The 15,075-nt window shown below is 43.2% G+C and overlaps 1 protein-coding gene across 2 annotated transcripts in view; it reads left to right on the top strand.

Annotated features, from left to right (window-relative positions):
- Nucleotides 1-15,075, top strand: part of LOC123755563 (kinesin-II 95 kDa subunit-like) — a 49,008-nt gene that overhangs the window by 24,210 nt on the left and 9,723 nt on the right. The window lies entirely within an intron of this gene.

Raw genomic sequence — 15,075 nt, 5'->3', positions numbered from 1 at the left:
CGGTTCTCATACTCTTCCGACGGCATCTTCCACCTCATTATATATTGGGCTCCGGTCGTGTCTCTGTAAAAACATACTTCCCCATTATAAACCGTGCCATAATATTGGAAAATATTCCTTCTACTCTATTACATTGTCGTATCATGGCGTCCCACAGCATCACTGGTAACATAGAACCTTCCAGAACTTAACAACAATCCACCTGTCCTCCGAAAGTTATGTCTAGGGGTAGGAAAAGTCCAGAAAAAATCAACCAGTTTACTAGGGCGAAATTATATCCATGCCACCGCTCTATATACAACACATATCCATAACTATTACTTAAACTAACAACAGCACATGTCTAGCAGCTAACTGTCGCTAGGTCACAATCATCTAACAACAGTGGTACACTAGAACTGTAGACAGGTTATAAAGTCATGAACATGGTGGGTATTGACATGCAGCACCAGAGTGGGGTAAAAGTCCCCAACTGCTTGTAGAAAACTAAGTCCCCATGGGACTGACAAATGTTAGTCTAAACTTGCCTTCAGAAAACCCAACTGGACCAACAAATGACAGTCTAGACTTCATAAATTCGGTAGAGCCCACAATGGCTGGAAAAGTGGCAAAGTCAATTACTTTTCGAAAGTGCAAGTCCACAACAACTTGAAAAAGCAAAGTCAATTGCAGGTCTTCCAAACGTTAGTTACAATGTCTGGTAATGTGACAGAATTTTCTCTCAAAGCTCCCTGACCAGGAACTTGACTTAAGTCCATACGCAAGGGAAATTTGGCTATGTTCACAAATGGAGTTGCGCCCGAGCTCTGGTGGGGTGTAGACGTGTTGCCTGGATTCTCCGGCAATTGGTGATTGTTTGCCAGTTTGGCCAGTTGGGGGCGTGTGTGTCTCTGCCTGCCTGTGCTGATGTGGAGTTCACGATGGGGGTCCCTCTTCCCCCTGTAGTGCCAGCTCACTGTGGGCCTCGAATTTTCTGTACGGGCTGGGTACCCAGAGATAGCGCTAGTGTGTGATTTGCTTTCTGTCCCTGTGATGGACATATATGGAGTCGAGTTGGTAACAGCACGTCGGGCGATCCTGAAGTTACAATACAATACAATTTTATTTAGGTAAGGTACATACATACAATAAATTTTTACAAGGAATGGTTGACTTATAGGTAGAGCTAGTACATACAATGCCTAAAGCCACTATTACGCAAAGCGTTTCGGGCATGATAAACTTAAATGACAAGCTTAATACTAATTGAGCATAATGAGTAGAATGAAAACAAGAAATGAAAACATAGATGAAAAAGCCGCACAAATACAATTATGTCGACAAACAGCGCTCTTTAAAGAAAAAACAGACATTGGTTGACAATAGAAGGGTAAGGTAGGTTACAGGGAATTTATTAGGTATAGCTTCGCTTTTAACTTAAACTGGTTGAGAGAGGTACAGTCTTTAACATGGTTGGGAAGGTCATTCCACATTCTGGGCCCCTTGATTTGTAGAGCATTTCTAGTTTGATTAAGTCGTACTCTAGGAATATCAAAACTGTATTTATTTCTGGTGTGGTGCTCATGGGTTCTGTTACAACCTTCTATGAAGCTTTTGAGATCAGGATTGGCATTATAGTTTAGCGTTTTATATATGTATAATACACATGAGAGAATGTGCAGTGACTTAATGTCTAACATATTCAGAGATTTGAGTAGGGGTACCGAGTGATGTCTGGGGCCAGAATTGGATATTGTCCTAATAGCAGCTTTGTGTTGAGTAATTAGAGGACGTAAGTGATTTTGGGTAGTAGAGCCCCAAGCACAAATACCATAGTTGAGATATGGATAGATAAGGGAGTAATAGAGAGTCACCAGGGCAGGGCGTGGTACATAATATCTGATCTTAGAAAGAATGCCCACAGTTTTTGAAACTTTTTTTGATATGTTTAGAATGTGTCCCTGGAAATTCAGCTTGTGGTCAATGAGAATGCCAAGGAATTTGCCATCTAATTTGTTACAAATTTGGGTATTGTTTATTTTGAGATTTATTTGATTAGAGGATTTATTGCCAAACAGAATATAGAAGGTTTTGTCAATGTTAAGGGTGAGTTTGTTGGCAGTTAGCCACAGATGGACTTTATTTAGCTCAGTATTTACTGTGGCAGAGCAAGGGGATCAGGACTGGAGTAAATGAAGGTTGTGTCGTCAGCAAATAGAATTGGTTTGAGGTGTTGGGAGGCATTTGGAAGGTCATTAATGTAGATGAGAAAGAGGAGAGGGCCAAGTATGCTGCCCTGGGGAACACCAATGTTGATGGGTAGGGTGGGAGAAATTGTATTATTCACAGAAACATATTGGAGCCTGTCAGTAAGGTAGGATTTGAGGTATTGTAGGGAGTGTCCTCTGACTCCATAATGATGTAATTTAAGAAGGTTTTGGTGGTTGACAGTATCAAAGGCTTTACGCAGGTCCACAAACAACCCAACAGGGAACTCATTTTTATCAAGAGCTGTATGAATCGAGTTAAGCATACTAATAAGTGCATCGTTAGTGCTTTTTTTGGGTCTGAAGCCATATTGGCAAGGGCTAAGTATATTGAGTTTGGCTAGATATGAGTAAAGCTGCTTATAGATTAGTTTTTCAAAATTTTTTGACAAGTTTGGCAGGATAGATATAGGTCTGTAGTTGTTAACATCTGTGAGATCACCACATTTGTGGACAGGCGTTACTCTAGCTTTTTTTAGAATATCTGGGAAGGTTTGGAGTTCAAGTGACTTGTTGATGAGCAAAGCAATAGCAGGGGCTAAAGATCTGGAGGCTTTTTTGTAAATTAAAGTTGGTATCTCCTCAAGGGCACCAGACTTGGTTTTAAGGGAAAGGATTATCTCATTGACGTCAGTGGAATTAATAGGCTTTAGGTACAGAGACTGTGGATAGTTACCTGTAAGATAGTCCTTAATGTCTGTACTGGAAGATGGAATATCATTTGCAAGGGATGAACCAATGGAAGAGAAGAATCTATTGAACTCAATAGCAGAATCAGAGGCTGAAAGCTGACCATCGTTATTAGACAGGAGAGTCGGTTTGTTATTTAAAGACTTCTTTGATCCCAATATTTGAGAAATTGTTGTCAAATCCCAGTTGACATTATCAGCAGCAGTTATAAAATTGTCTATAGCAGTTTCATTGTGTAGTCTAAAACGTATCACTCTTGACTCAAGAGGTGGTTTGCTAATGTTAGTTAAGAGAAATGTGGGGTAATGGTCTGTAGTGCTATCGGTGATTATACCTGAAGTAAGCGGAGAGGTTATGTTTGTCCAGATGTGATCTAGCGTCGTGGCTGTGCTATCAGTGATTCTAGTAGGTCTAGTGATTAAGGGTATGAGGAAGCAGGAATTCATACAGTTGAGGAAGCTAACAGCAGTAGGGTGTTCAGGCTCGCAGAGGTCAATATTAAAGTCCCCTGCGATAATTAGGTGGTTTTTGTTCAGTCTGTTATCAAGTATTAGATTTCTAAGGTTTAAGTGAATTCGGACACATCAGTGTTAGGAATTCTATAAACTGCACCCACAGTCAGGACAGACTCGGCACCCTTGACTCTGAAGCTGGCGAAGATATACTCCCCATAGCAGTCTCTGGTTCTAATTTCTTTTAAGCATGTTAGTTCTTGGTGGTAGTAAAGAGCAGTGCCACCACCTCTCTGAAGTTGACGACAGTTGTGAATTGCTGAGTAGTTAGGCATGTTAAAGAGCTGAGTAGTATCCTCTTTCAACCATGTTTCAGTAAGTATAATAAAAGAGAATTTGTTGTCAATGGCTTCAATCAAGGCACTAACATCATCGAAGTGTTTACCTAGGGATCTAACGTTCAAATTGATTACAGAGATATTGTGATTATGAGTTAATACATTGTTTACATCATGTGCTGCAAAATATCTGCAATTTAGATCATTAAAGTGATAATTGTCATAGATAGTGGATAAGAGGTTAAGTTCAGGGTCTATACTTGTCTGCATAAAAAAAGCTGATTGCAGGAAAAACAAGGAAAGAAAGGCAAATAACAAGGTAGAAATAAGCTATAAAATAGGGAAAAAAATGTACACAATACTGTACAAAGCAAACACAAAAGGGGCTTACAGGGGTACAATGGAGTAAGGGAGTATGGCTAGGCTAGGCAACCTAGGTAATAAATGGGATTAAAGAAAAAACATATAAACATGGACTATACAAAACACAAGATATAGAAATACAAAACAAAAATATAAACAAGACTAAGCAATACAAAAACAAATTGAGCAAAAATGAAAAATGAGGTAGATTGCTTACAAGTACTCTCAGGTACACTGTAAGTAACAATTTGCAATTTGAGATACAGGCAAAGCCAGGGGTACAATGGAGTAAGGGAGCATGGCGAGGCTAGGCAACCTAGGTAATAAATGAAATCAAAGAAAAGTTGAGTAATAAGCATAGGCAAATTTAAGCTAATGATTGTTAACTATAAATAGTTCAGTTATGACTGTATAATTAATAAGACCTGAAGAACTATTTATGCACTCAATTAAATAATTTCAGTAAATGACTAGTTAAGAGTAAGTTAAAAATTAAGTCAGAAAATGAAACAATGAGACTTAGGAAACCTAGCCCCACTAGTTGACAGGGGGTTAATTAAGTTAATTCACTGGGAGTGATAATGAGCTGAGACAGACCACATTGGGAGAGGAAAGCGTTGAGGTTCTCTTCTTTAGTAATTGTGAACATTTTGCCCTCTGCGGTTTTTCTCACCTTTATCAGTCCATCTCTAACGAAGCACTAAAAAGCGCATCTGGGTTTTTTTGACGGATTTGATGCAGGCGGTAGAGGAGGTGCTGTCTGTTCCTAGTCAAGCACTCGTTGATGTATAATCCCTTCCGTTGGGTTACAGCTGTCCGGACTAGATTGGATTTCGTGAACTGGGAAGACAGCTTCAGGCGAATTTTCCGTTGGTTTTGACCTGATGGATTCTTTTTGCCTACTCTGTAGGCAGCAATAACGTCAGATTTGTTTAGAATGAGCTGCAATTTGTCTTTTAAGAGATCCAGAGCTATTTCGACACAGTTTTCACCTTCATGTTCCACAGGTATATCTTGGGACGACACTATAACAGAGTCTAGCAGCTTTTGCTGGTCTTGTTCATCCTGGGAGACAGAACGCTGGGCTGAAAATGTACTGATACATGCAGTCATTTTGCTGAGAGCTTCCTCCTGTTTTTTAATGGCTTCATCAGTTTTCAGAAGGTTTTCAGAATGACCTTTTCCTCACGGAGGTCATTCAAATCATGCTGTAGTTGGTCTTGGCTTGCCTTGCAGTTTCTAATATCCTCGCGGAGGAGGGTTATTTCTTGTTGTTGTTGCTGGAGATTAGTGCGGATCGCTAGATTCTCATTTAGAAGACTTAAGATGATAGTATTTTGAGACTCGAGGACTTGGCACAACTTTTTGAACCACTGATTCTCGGCCCCGTTATAGAATTCCGGTGAGGGACCGGAAGCTCGCTTGAGTTGCTTATAGTGGGATGCTAGCATGTCCATAGGAGAGGGTTGAGAGTACTCTGCTCCCTTGCTCAAAGGGGTGGAGGGGAGGGCAGCACCGCTGCCCTGGACCCCAGAGCTTCCAGACGGAGAAACACGAATATTGTTTGAGTTGGCCGGGATGGTTGCCTTGTTAAGGGGTTTGTTGTCCTTCTTTCCCTGCACAGTCCCATTTTTAGGAGACATGATTGGTTAGAATGGACTGGGGGTATATATTGTGAAGAAACTTGCGTCAGGCAGCGCGGTGGCGGCAGCATGCACTGGTACTCACAGCCGTAGAGGAATGTTTTGAAACTTAATTGAGATGGAATGAGTTGATTTTGGTCGGTTACTTTGGTTTTGCTATAACATGCTAGGACTCCATGTACTTAGCTGCCTGTGGGTGGCGGTCTACATCATCTGGCGATCGTTTAAGGGCTGATATACAGCTTAGAGTGAGGAGCGTAGCGTGATCTCGTTGGTCTCGTAGCGTAGCCAAGACGAGCAAGTTTACAGAGGAGTTGGCATATCGAGAATTTCTCCGTCGATACGAGGGGCGGACCTTACCCCTGCCGGATGGTGCGGGCACTGTGACCCTCTCTGATTGGAGTGGTGCCCTCACTTACGTCACTGTACATGGGGCACCCTTGGAGTTTCCGGAGGGTCTGCTCCAGCGGTACTTCGGCCGGATTGGCGCCGTAGTTAGTGTGCGGTTGCACATGATATCTTCAAATCCGCTTAAGGGTGTGAGGACTAACATTCGCACCCGGGGCATGTGGCTCCGCAACCCGTTCTCGCAAATTTAATAAGTCAATATTGACTTATTAGTTGTGTGCATAGGTGACATACTAAACATAATAGTTTCCCTTGAAAAGCTTCATAGAAAACACCGACCTTACCTACCCTTCTTAGTATGTTAAAATAAGCATCTTATAGCTTCGTAATTACAATTGTTACTTTTTTTTTTTTTTTTTTTTTTTTTTTTGAGATATATACAAGAGTTGTTACATTCTTGTACAGCCACTAGTACGCGTAGCGTTTCGGGCAGGTCCCTGGAATACGATCCCCTGCCGCGAAGAATCGTTTTTTCATCCAAGTACACATTTTACTGTTGCGTTAAACAGAGGCTACAGTTAAGGAATTGCGCCCAGTAAATCCTCCCCGGCCAGGATACGAACCCATGACATAGTGCTCGCGGAACGCCAGGCGAGTGTCTTACCACTACACCACGGAGACTGTTTAACCTATTATAGGTATAGGTTAGGTAACAATTGTAATTACGAAGCAATAAGATGCTTATCTTAACATACTAAGTAGGTTAGGTAAGGTCGGTGTTTTCTATGAAGCTTTTCAAGGGAAACTATTATGTTAAGTATGTCACCTATGCACATATTTAATAAGTCAATATTGACTTATTAAATTTGCGAGAACGGGTTGGGCTCCGGGCAGACATTCCGTCCTCTGTGCGTCTTATAGGGATACAACGTTCGGGTGTTTTACGCCCTCCAGCCTCGGACGTGTTATCGTTGTGGCCTCTGGGGCCATTAGGCTGCTGACTGTTCTGCGCCTGCCATTGTGCCCGTGAACCTCTTCAGTGAGGAGGATTTTCCACCACTTTCTGTGGAGGAGGCTTCGGTCGGTGCGGACGTCTCTTCAGCCGCAGATGTGTCCCTTGTGTCGAAGGTTGTGCTGCCTGTTGCGCTCTCTGTTGTCGCCTCTCCTCCAGAGGTTGTGTCATCGCCTGGTGATCGCCCTACTCCAGCTGGTGTCCCTGGGGTTCTTCCGACTGCCTTCTGCTCGAATCCCCTGTCTTCCAGTTCTTCCTCTGCTGCGTCTGACCCTGTCTCTGAACCCTCTCTGTCTTTTCCGGCTGTGCTGGGTGCTGGGGTGGATCTGGCGCTTCCTCCTGTGCCTGGCCTGGTGCCCCATGTGGTTGAGGATGCTGCCGTTCTACGACGTGCATCGGTTTGTCCGGCTTGTGTTGCGCGTGTCTCTGAGTCAGCCTCCGGGTCTGATGATGTGTGGCCAGAGCCTAAGCGTTCCCGGCGTTCTTCTTCTGCGTGGGCTGACGTTGGCGACTTCGTCAATTGTGGATCTTCCGGCGATGGCAGGGTGGCTCCAGTTGCATTGCATACTACTGTGGTGGCGGAGGTGCATTTGCCTGGGGATGCCGGTGCCGGTGTTTCGGCCTCCGCTTCTGGTATGGTGTCTGCGGATCCTGCTTCGGGTGCGTCGCCTGTGTCGGATGGCTCCGGTTCTTCGTTGGGGTGGTTCCCCCTGCTGAGGTTCGTGGTGAGCAGGGTGGCCTGGTGATGGTGTTGAAAAAGGCTGGTCGCTCTGGGGGTTCTGTAACTCCTTCCTCGTTCCACGTTTCATCGGCGGCGGTCTCAATGCCTCTTCCATCTCCAGCCGTCTCTTCAGTGTCTCCTGCGGTCTCGGTGGAGGTGTTACCCTCTCGTCGACCGTCCCCTGCTCCTGTGCGTACGGCGACGAGGCCGTCTCAGCAGCCCTCGTACGCTTCTTCGGTGTCGTCTGCTTCCTCGAAGGACGTGGTTTGCGCTCCCCAGCCTCGTTATGCGACTTGCGTCACTGAGCTTCAGGAGTGGCCGTTTCCGCCTGATCTGGAGATTCCTGAGTTTATGCAGGGCCCACGGTGGCAGGAGGATCGTCCCCCTACCGACATGGAATATTTGATTTGGGAGGCCTATAAGCCGAAGTATCCTTGGGCTTCGTTCCCTGAGAAACATGTTCCTGTCACTGAGAAATGTATCCCTCGCCCACAATTCCTTTGTATATTGTGTGTTGTGGGTTGTTTCCATTTGTGTGCATGGTTGTGGAGTGTGTGTGTGTGGGTGGGTGGGGAGGGTTTGTTTCCCGGTTCCTGCGTGCTCCGGTTTGTTGTTGTGGGTTTATTTGTGTGGCTTGTGTGTGTGTGTGTGTCCGGTTCCTGTGTGTGTCCGATTCCTGTGTGGTCCGGGGTTTGGTTAAGTGTGTGTGTCTGGTTGTAGATGCCATGTTCTTGTGTTATGTTTTTGTGGTTCTATGTTTTTATGGTGCTGTTTGTGCGCTTGATTGTGTCGTATTGAGTGCCCTTCAGGCTGTTGGCGTGACCCGGCCTGGGTTTATGCTCTTCATCATGTTTTGCCATTGTGCTTTTCCTTTTGTTTGTTATATAATTGTATTTCCTTTCTTGTTATTATTATTATTACTATTATCGTTTTGTGTTGGTGCCTCTCCGTGTGTGTTTCAGGTGACGTAGGCTTGTTCTGTATATTTGTGTTCTGGTGTTTCATTTCTGTATTGTATTCCGATGTGTTTAAATTACTTGTTGTGTTTTGTTTGTAATTATTGTTGTTTTGTGGTGGGCCCTTCCGGCTGGCATTTTTGTTTAATAATTTTGTTCCTTTGTACTTTTGCAAGTTTTGTGCTTTGTAATTTTGTTCTTTAGTTCTATGTTGTATTTGTTTGCTTTTATTGTACTTATAAGCATGCTTGCATGTAAAAATAAAAATAAAAAAAAAATGTCCACAAACTAGGAAAACTTCACTTATAAGTCCAAAAAGTCATGGAATTTATCTGAAATCCACAAACCATGAAACTTTGGCAAAGTCTTTACCCGTCTCAAAAATGAATATGTCACCTACCACACAGTCAAATATATTAAATTGTGAAACACACTGATAAAACTGATCGATTACCTTAGTAATAATACCTCTTACACAAATACCGGTAAGAAGTTTACAGACATATATACACAGATATCTAGGGATCTCAAACTGCGTGTCTAGTACAATAAAAACAATACAGAATACAGAACAAAGGAAAACAATAGACCACTGGCCAGAAGGGCCGACAGCATAGCACAACAAAACACATACACGAGAAAAACATAGAAAAATACAGCATACATCAAAGCACAAAACATAATATAATGGCAAGCTAGCAATCACAGTAACATCACAAAACAAAACCTCCAGATAAACAAAACATACATCAAGAGGCATAGCAGGAAACAGAACAGGACAAACACAATACATTCCAAACAAAACATAAAGAACAAACATGTACAACAGGTAAAGCAATATAAAAACACCAGGTCAAACACACAGCACAAACAATACAGGAATAAAAAACACACACCAAGCCATCCGCCCCGTAAACAAAAAGCGAGGACAAAATAAACAATAATAATAAACAAGCAAAACACGCACACCTGAAAACAAAACAGGCACAAACACAACAACATACATGCACTGGCCTGAAGGACCGAGAATAAAACAACAAAGATCAAGAAACATAACAAGACACTTCAGCACAAAACAAATCAATACAAATTTATACAAAGACACTAAACACCGGAATGAAGGGCCGACAACAAAAACAGAAATATAATGAAAAAGACAACAAAACAACGGTCACGAGAACAAACATAACACCGGCCTGAAGGGCGCACAATAGGTACAACACATTGCAAACAAACCACAGGTCCAAGCACACACCAAACACACAGCAAGCACACAGACTACTAAAATTTCTCATACTTATCCGGCCACTCCGCCGCCGGGAATCGAATACAATACGCCTCCCAAAGTAACATGACGTCCTCCGAAACAGGTTCATTACGAACCTACGAGGATCAGGCATTAACTCCGGCACACCCACAATAAAACACCGAGCCCGTCGAATCCAGATGGAAGAAGGGCACCACAGAACAGGACGCATGCGGTCAACAATGTCAAACCGCAAAGGATGCTCATCACCATGCGCCACTCCGGAGGCCAAGACGATTGGGAGAGGCTCCTCCCCACGAGGCCGGGCAATGGGCAGCGCACTGGGAGCCTCCTCGGCTGCCTCACAGGGCCCCGCGTCAACCACCGAACGTTGTACCTGCTGGGACCCCCCATGCTTGGCATCCTTCAGCACCAGCTTGATGCCTCGGTTCGCACCAGAACCCACACCACCCACGTCTGTAGGAGCAACCACCTCCCACTGCGTAGAACTTTCTGCAGGAGAAAGAACAGGAGGTAAATCAGCGCACAACCATCGTCAACAGCAGACACATGGATATCAACCACCACCAGCGACGTAGAGCGCAAAGCACTCGGAATTGCCACATCATCGCCCGAAGCTCCACCTGCGTCGTAGTCCTCCACATCAGCCCAAGCAGTAGAAGAACGCCTGGAACGCTTGGGCACTGGCCGCACATCCTCACAGCCGGAGGCGGACCCAAAACCACAGGCCTCACGAACCGGGCGAACCAACGCCCGTCGCAGAACGGCAGCAGCCTCTACCACAGGGGGAACCGGACCACACACAGCAGGAGGCTCTGAATCCACCCCATCACCCAGCACAGACGGCGAGGGTGCAGGGACCAGGACAGGCGCAGCAGAGGAAGAACCGGAAGACGAGGGGCCCAAGCAGACGGAAGAGGCTCAGGGACACCAGCCGGAATTGGCTGAGCACTAGGTGAGGACACAACCACCGGAGTAGAGGCGACAACAACAGGGGGCGCAACAGGCGGAGCAACAGCTGAAACAGAGGGCACCTCATAAGCCGAAGAGACGTCCACATCCACCGAATCATCCCCCACAGGAAGTGGCGGAAAATCCTCCTCACTGAAGAGATTCACTGGTACAACGGCAGGTGCAGAACAGGCAGCAGCCTGATGGCCCAAAAGACCACAACGATAACACGTCTGCGGCTGGCGGGCGTAAAACACCCGAACGTTGTACCCCATAAAGCGCATAGAGGATGGAATATCCGCCCGGAGTCTCATGCCCAGGGTGCGAATGTTAGACCTCACACCCTTAGGAGGACTAGAAGACACCACGTTCACCCTCACACTAACTACTGCGCCAAACCGGCCGAAATACCGCCGTAGCAGACCCTCTGGAAACTCCAAAGGAGCCCCATGCACACTGACGTAAGTAAGTGCACCACTTCTATCAGAGAGGGTTACAGTGCCCGCACCATCCGGCAGGGGTAATGTCCGCCCCTCGTATCGCCGGAGAAAATCACGATACGCCACCTCCTCTGTGAACTTCACAATCGCCCTACGGGCCGTTACCAACTCGACCCCATCAATCGCAAACACAGGGACAGAGAGCATCTCACAAGCCAGTGCAATCTCCGGGTAACCAGCCCGCACAGAGAACTCTAGTCCCACAGACTGAGCCCGGACGACAGGGGGTAGAGGGACCCCCATCGTAAAGCTACGTCAGCACCCTCATCGGCTGAACTGGCAAACAACACCAACTGCTGGAGCGCCAATGCAACACGTCCGACCCCTACCGAAGCTAGGGCCAGACTCCAGTCATAACTGGTATATGCTGGGTCATGACATACACTTACATCACAAAATATATATAAATAAAAAAGTGTTAATGTCATAAAGTAGATTGTCCATGCACGTCAATGATGATATTTAGAGGCAGACGACTTAACATCTGCCTCAGATGTTACAGACACTGGGGAATTTTCCAAACAGGATTTTACTTGCATATTTTTACATTATTAATTTATTAAACTTTATTGTTATTAATTAAAAATGGACTGTATTATATTAATTTATCCTTCTAGGTGTTATCCTGCTCACAAGTATGGGGGGTTTATGTACGTAGCTTATCAATAAATCGATTAACAACAATAGGTTACTAGAGGCTAATTTACTGCAGAATGGGTTAGTTAACTGGTAACCATGTCCGCTCATAAATCGATAACTTTATAATAGATATTGGGCATCCTACAGTCATGTGTTTGGGATCTTGCTGGGTGGGGCCTTAATGGCGACTGTGAATGTCTCGTGTTGCCAAAGATAAAATTGATGTTAATTCTTCTTCCCTTGAACTGCACTTGTTTTTTCTCTTGCATTATAACCCGGACTACAAATATTTAATAATAATGACAAATAGAATTTATATAGTCTACTAATAGACTGGGTACAATACTTCCTAAGGTAGCGAAATCATGGGTTGAGCGGACTTGTGTGGTTTCTATATCACAAAATTTGTGAGAAGTATGGATGATACGTGCACGTGTTGACTGGAGATGTGTTATCTGTGTGTTGGCGTCTGCCTGGTCAAGCACACAATGGCGTCGCGTCTCCTTCCAAGACTCTGCTGGGGATGCATCCATCAGAATGGTTCTGAATTCCTTATTAGGGACTTTTAGAAGTAGACCTTGGATTTGTTTGGCATTTAATTAATAAATCCAGTTCTAAAGAATGCTTATTATGATATTTAACGCATAGACTGGAAGTTTTATGTTTTCATTAAAGAAATATTGTGGCTAAATAGCGAGTTTGCTGACGTGGCAACATCCCATTTTCTCTGAGAAGCCATGCCCTTCTTACTAAACTTAATTTCTTTAATGACTTGTCATATGATGGTTAGTGGGTTAGTAATATTAGTATGTTCCCAATATAACTGTTTTGGCTTGGTATGCTAGGTGTTTGTAATTTCGTGTCGGAATTTGCAGTATAATTCCAGGGGAAGGGGGGGGGGAACTCGAGTCGGAGTTCACTGTTTAGACCTGACAAACATTGATACTCATCAGACTTATCAACCCATCCTCTTAAAATAACGTCGCTTTTCGCTCGTATGCATGCTATGGCCAAAAATGAACGTAATTTGAAATGAAATCGGCTCATGAAAGTGACGTACTGTCCCGTTTTCTGTTTAGAATCCTCCGGCTTACTCGCTTAAGTTATGAGAGGAAATTTTCAATTCACGGTTTTCACAACGTTTTGAAACCTTAGGAGAACTTCCTGCCCTCCTAACCTACCAGAAGACCCTTAACTTACTGTTTTTGGGGTATTTTTTTTTATTTTCAATTATTTTTCACTTCCAAACTACATCCATTTTTCACCATACGGGCAAGCGGCCAAATTCAGACGTAATTTGCAAGAGGACATGTTTGAATTATACAATAAATCTGAGATTATATTAGTGACATGTTTGAAGGTCAGTTTGTATTTGACGGACGTCTCACACTAGAGTTGCAGGTGTTGGAAGTCTCTAGGCAATCTCATTTTCCTGCTAACTGGTGGTACTAAACTACTTCAGTTATAATACGGTTTAATCTCTAATTTGCACTGTTGTGCTGCTGCTGCTGTCCTTTCTGGACATTCTGGAGCTGTAGGTTGGGGGGGATGGGGAATGGTTCTTTAAGCAACTTAGTTCCCTGCTAGCTCCAGAGGAATTAGTTTCTCTAAGGTTTTGACAGTAGTGGTGCCGCAACACTTTACTTGCACTATTCTCAAGATACCCTGGTTGTTTGGATAAAGAGAGACTATATGACCTATAGGCCACCTTTAGTGTGGTTCACCACTGTCCACCAGAACAATGTCTCCAGGTTTTAAGTTAATTTTGTTGTATAGGTTGTTTGCCCCGTAATGATACTCTCAGAGCAGTTAGGTATTCTCTAGTCCAAATGTCATACAACCGACTAGTTACTCGTGACAGATGTTTATAGCTCTAAACCAAGTCACTCTCCTACATATGAAGGATCTTCTGGTCCCTCGTCCATGAGGAATGCTAGAGGCTAGGAAGTCTCTGAACATCAGGTGAGATGGACTCAGTGACTCACGTTGCGAGAGATCGCCAAAAGAGGTTGGTCAGTGGTCTGTTATTGACCTAAGATTCAATTTCAGTGACAATGGTTTGTAGCTACTGGAGATCTATCCTTTGATGGTGGAAGGCTTTTCACAGACAGCGTTTCACTGTGCCCACCATCCATTCGTAGAAGCCTCCATGCCATTGTGCTCTGTGGGGTATAAACTTCCAGTGACACTGCCGTTGATTCAGAACATTGTGTACCGCTTTGTGATTCCAGATTTCCCTCAGACATGCTTCCACTGCCACCATTGGGGCAGGATCGATGGGCAGCAAACCTGCGGAAAGCCTGTATGAATGCCTCAGCACTCATGTCGGGAGTCACTTTTATATGTACTCTCCTTGTTGTGGCACATGTGAATAGGCAGATGTACACCTTCACTGGAACAATGTCTTTAGTGCATGTTAGTGTTAGAGCTGTGTAGTCTACCCCAGTGGTCTCAAAAGGGCAAAGGTGGACAACTCATTCCGTTCCGAGTGTCGTACCTCCAGCAGACTACAAAATTTGATTATGGAATCTACAGTCTGGCGACCATATATATATATATATATATAATATATATATATATAATATATATATATATATAATATATATATATATATATATATGTATATATATATATATATATATTATATATATATATATATACACTATATATATATATATATATATATATATATATATATATATATCTATATATATATAATATATATATATATATATATATATATATATATACTATATACTATATACTATATATATATATATATATATATATATATATATATATATATATATATATATATATATATATATATATATATATATATATATACTATATATATATATATATATATATATATATATATATATATATATATATATATATATTATATATATATATATATATATATATATATATATATATATATATATA

This window comes from Procambarus clarkii, chromosome 20, assembly GCF_040958095.1.
Source record: "Procambarus clarkii isolate CNS0578487 chromosome 20, FALCON_Pclarkii_2.0, whole genome shotgun sequence".
NCBI classification, from domain to species: domain Eukaryota; kingdom Metazoa; phylum Arthropoda; class Malacostraca; order Decapoda; family Cambaridae; genus Procambarus; species Procambarus clarkii.
This window is presented reverse-complemented; position numbering and strand designations above follow the sequence as displayed.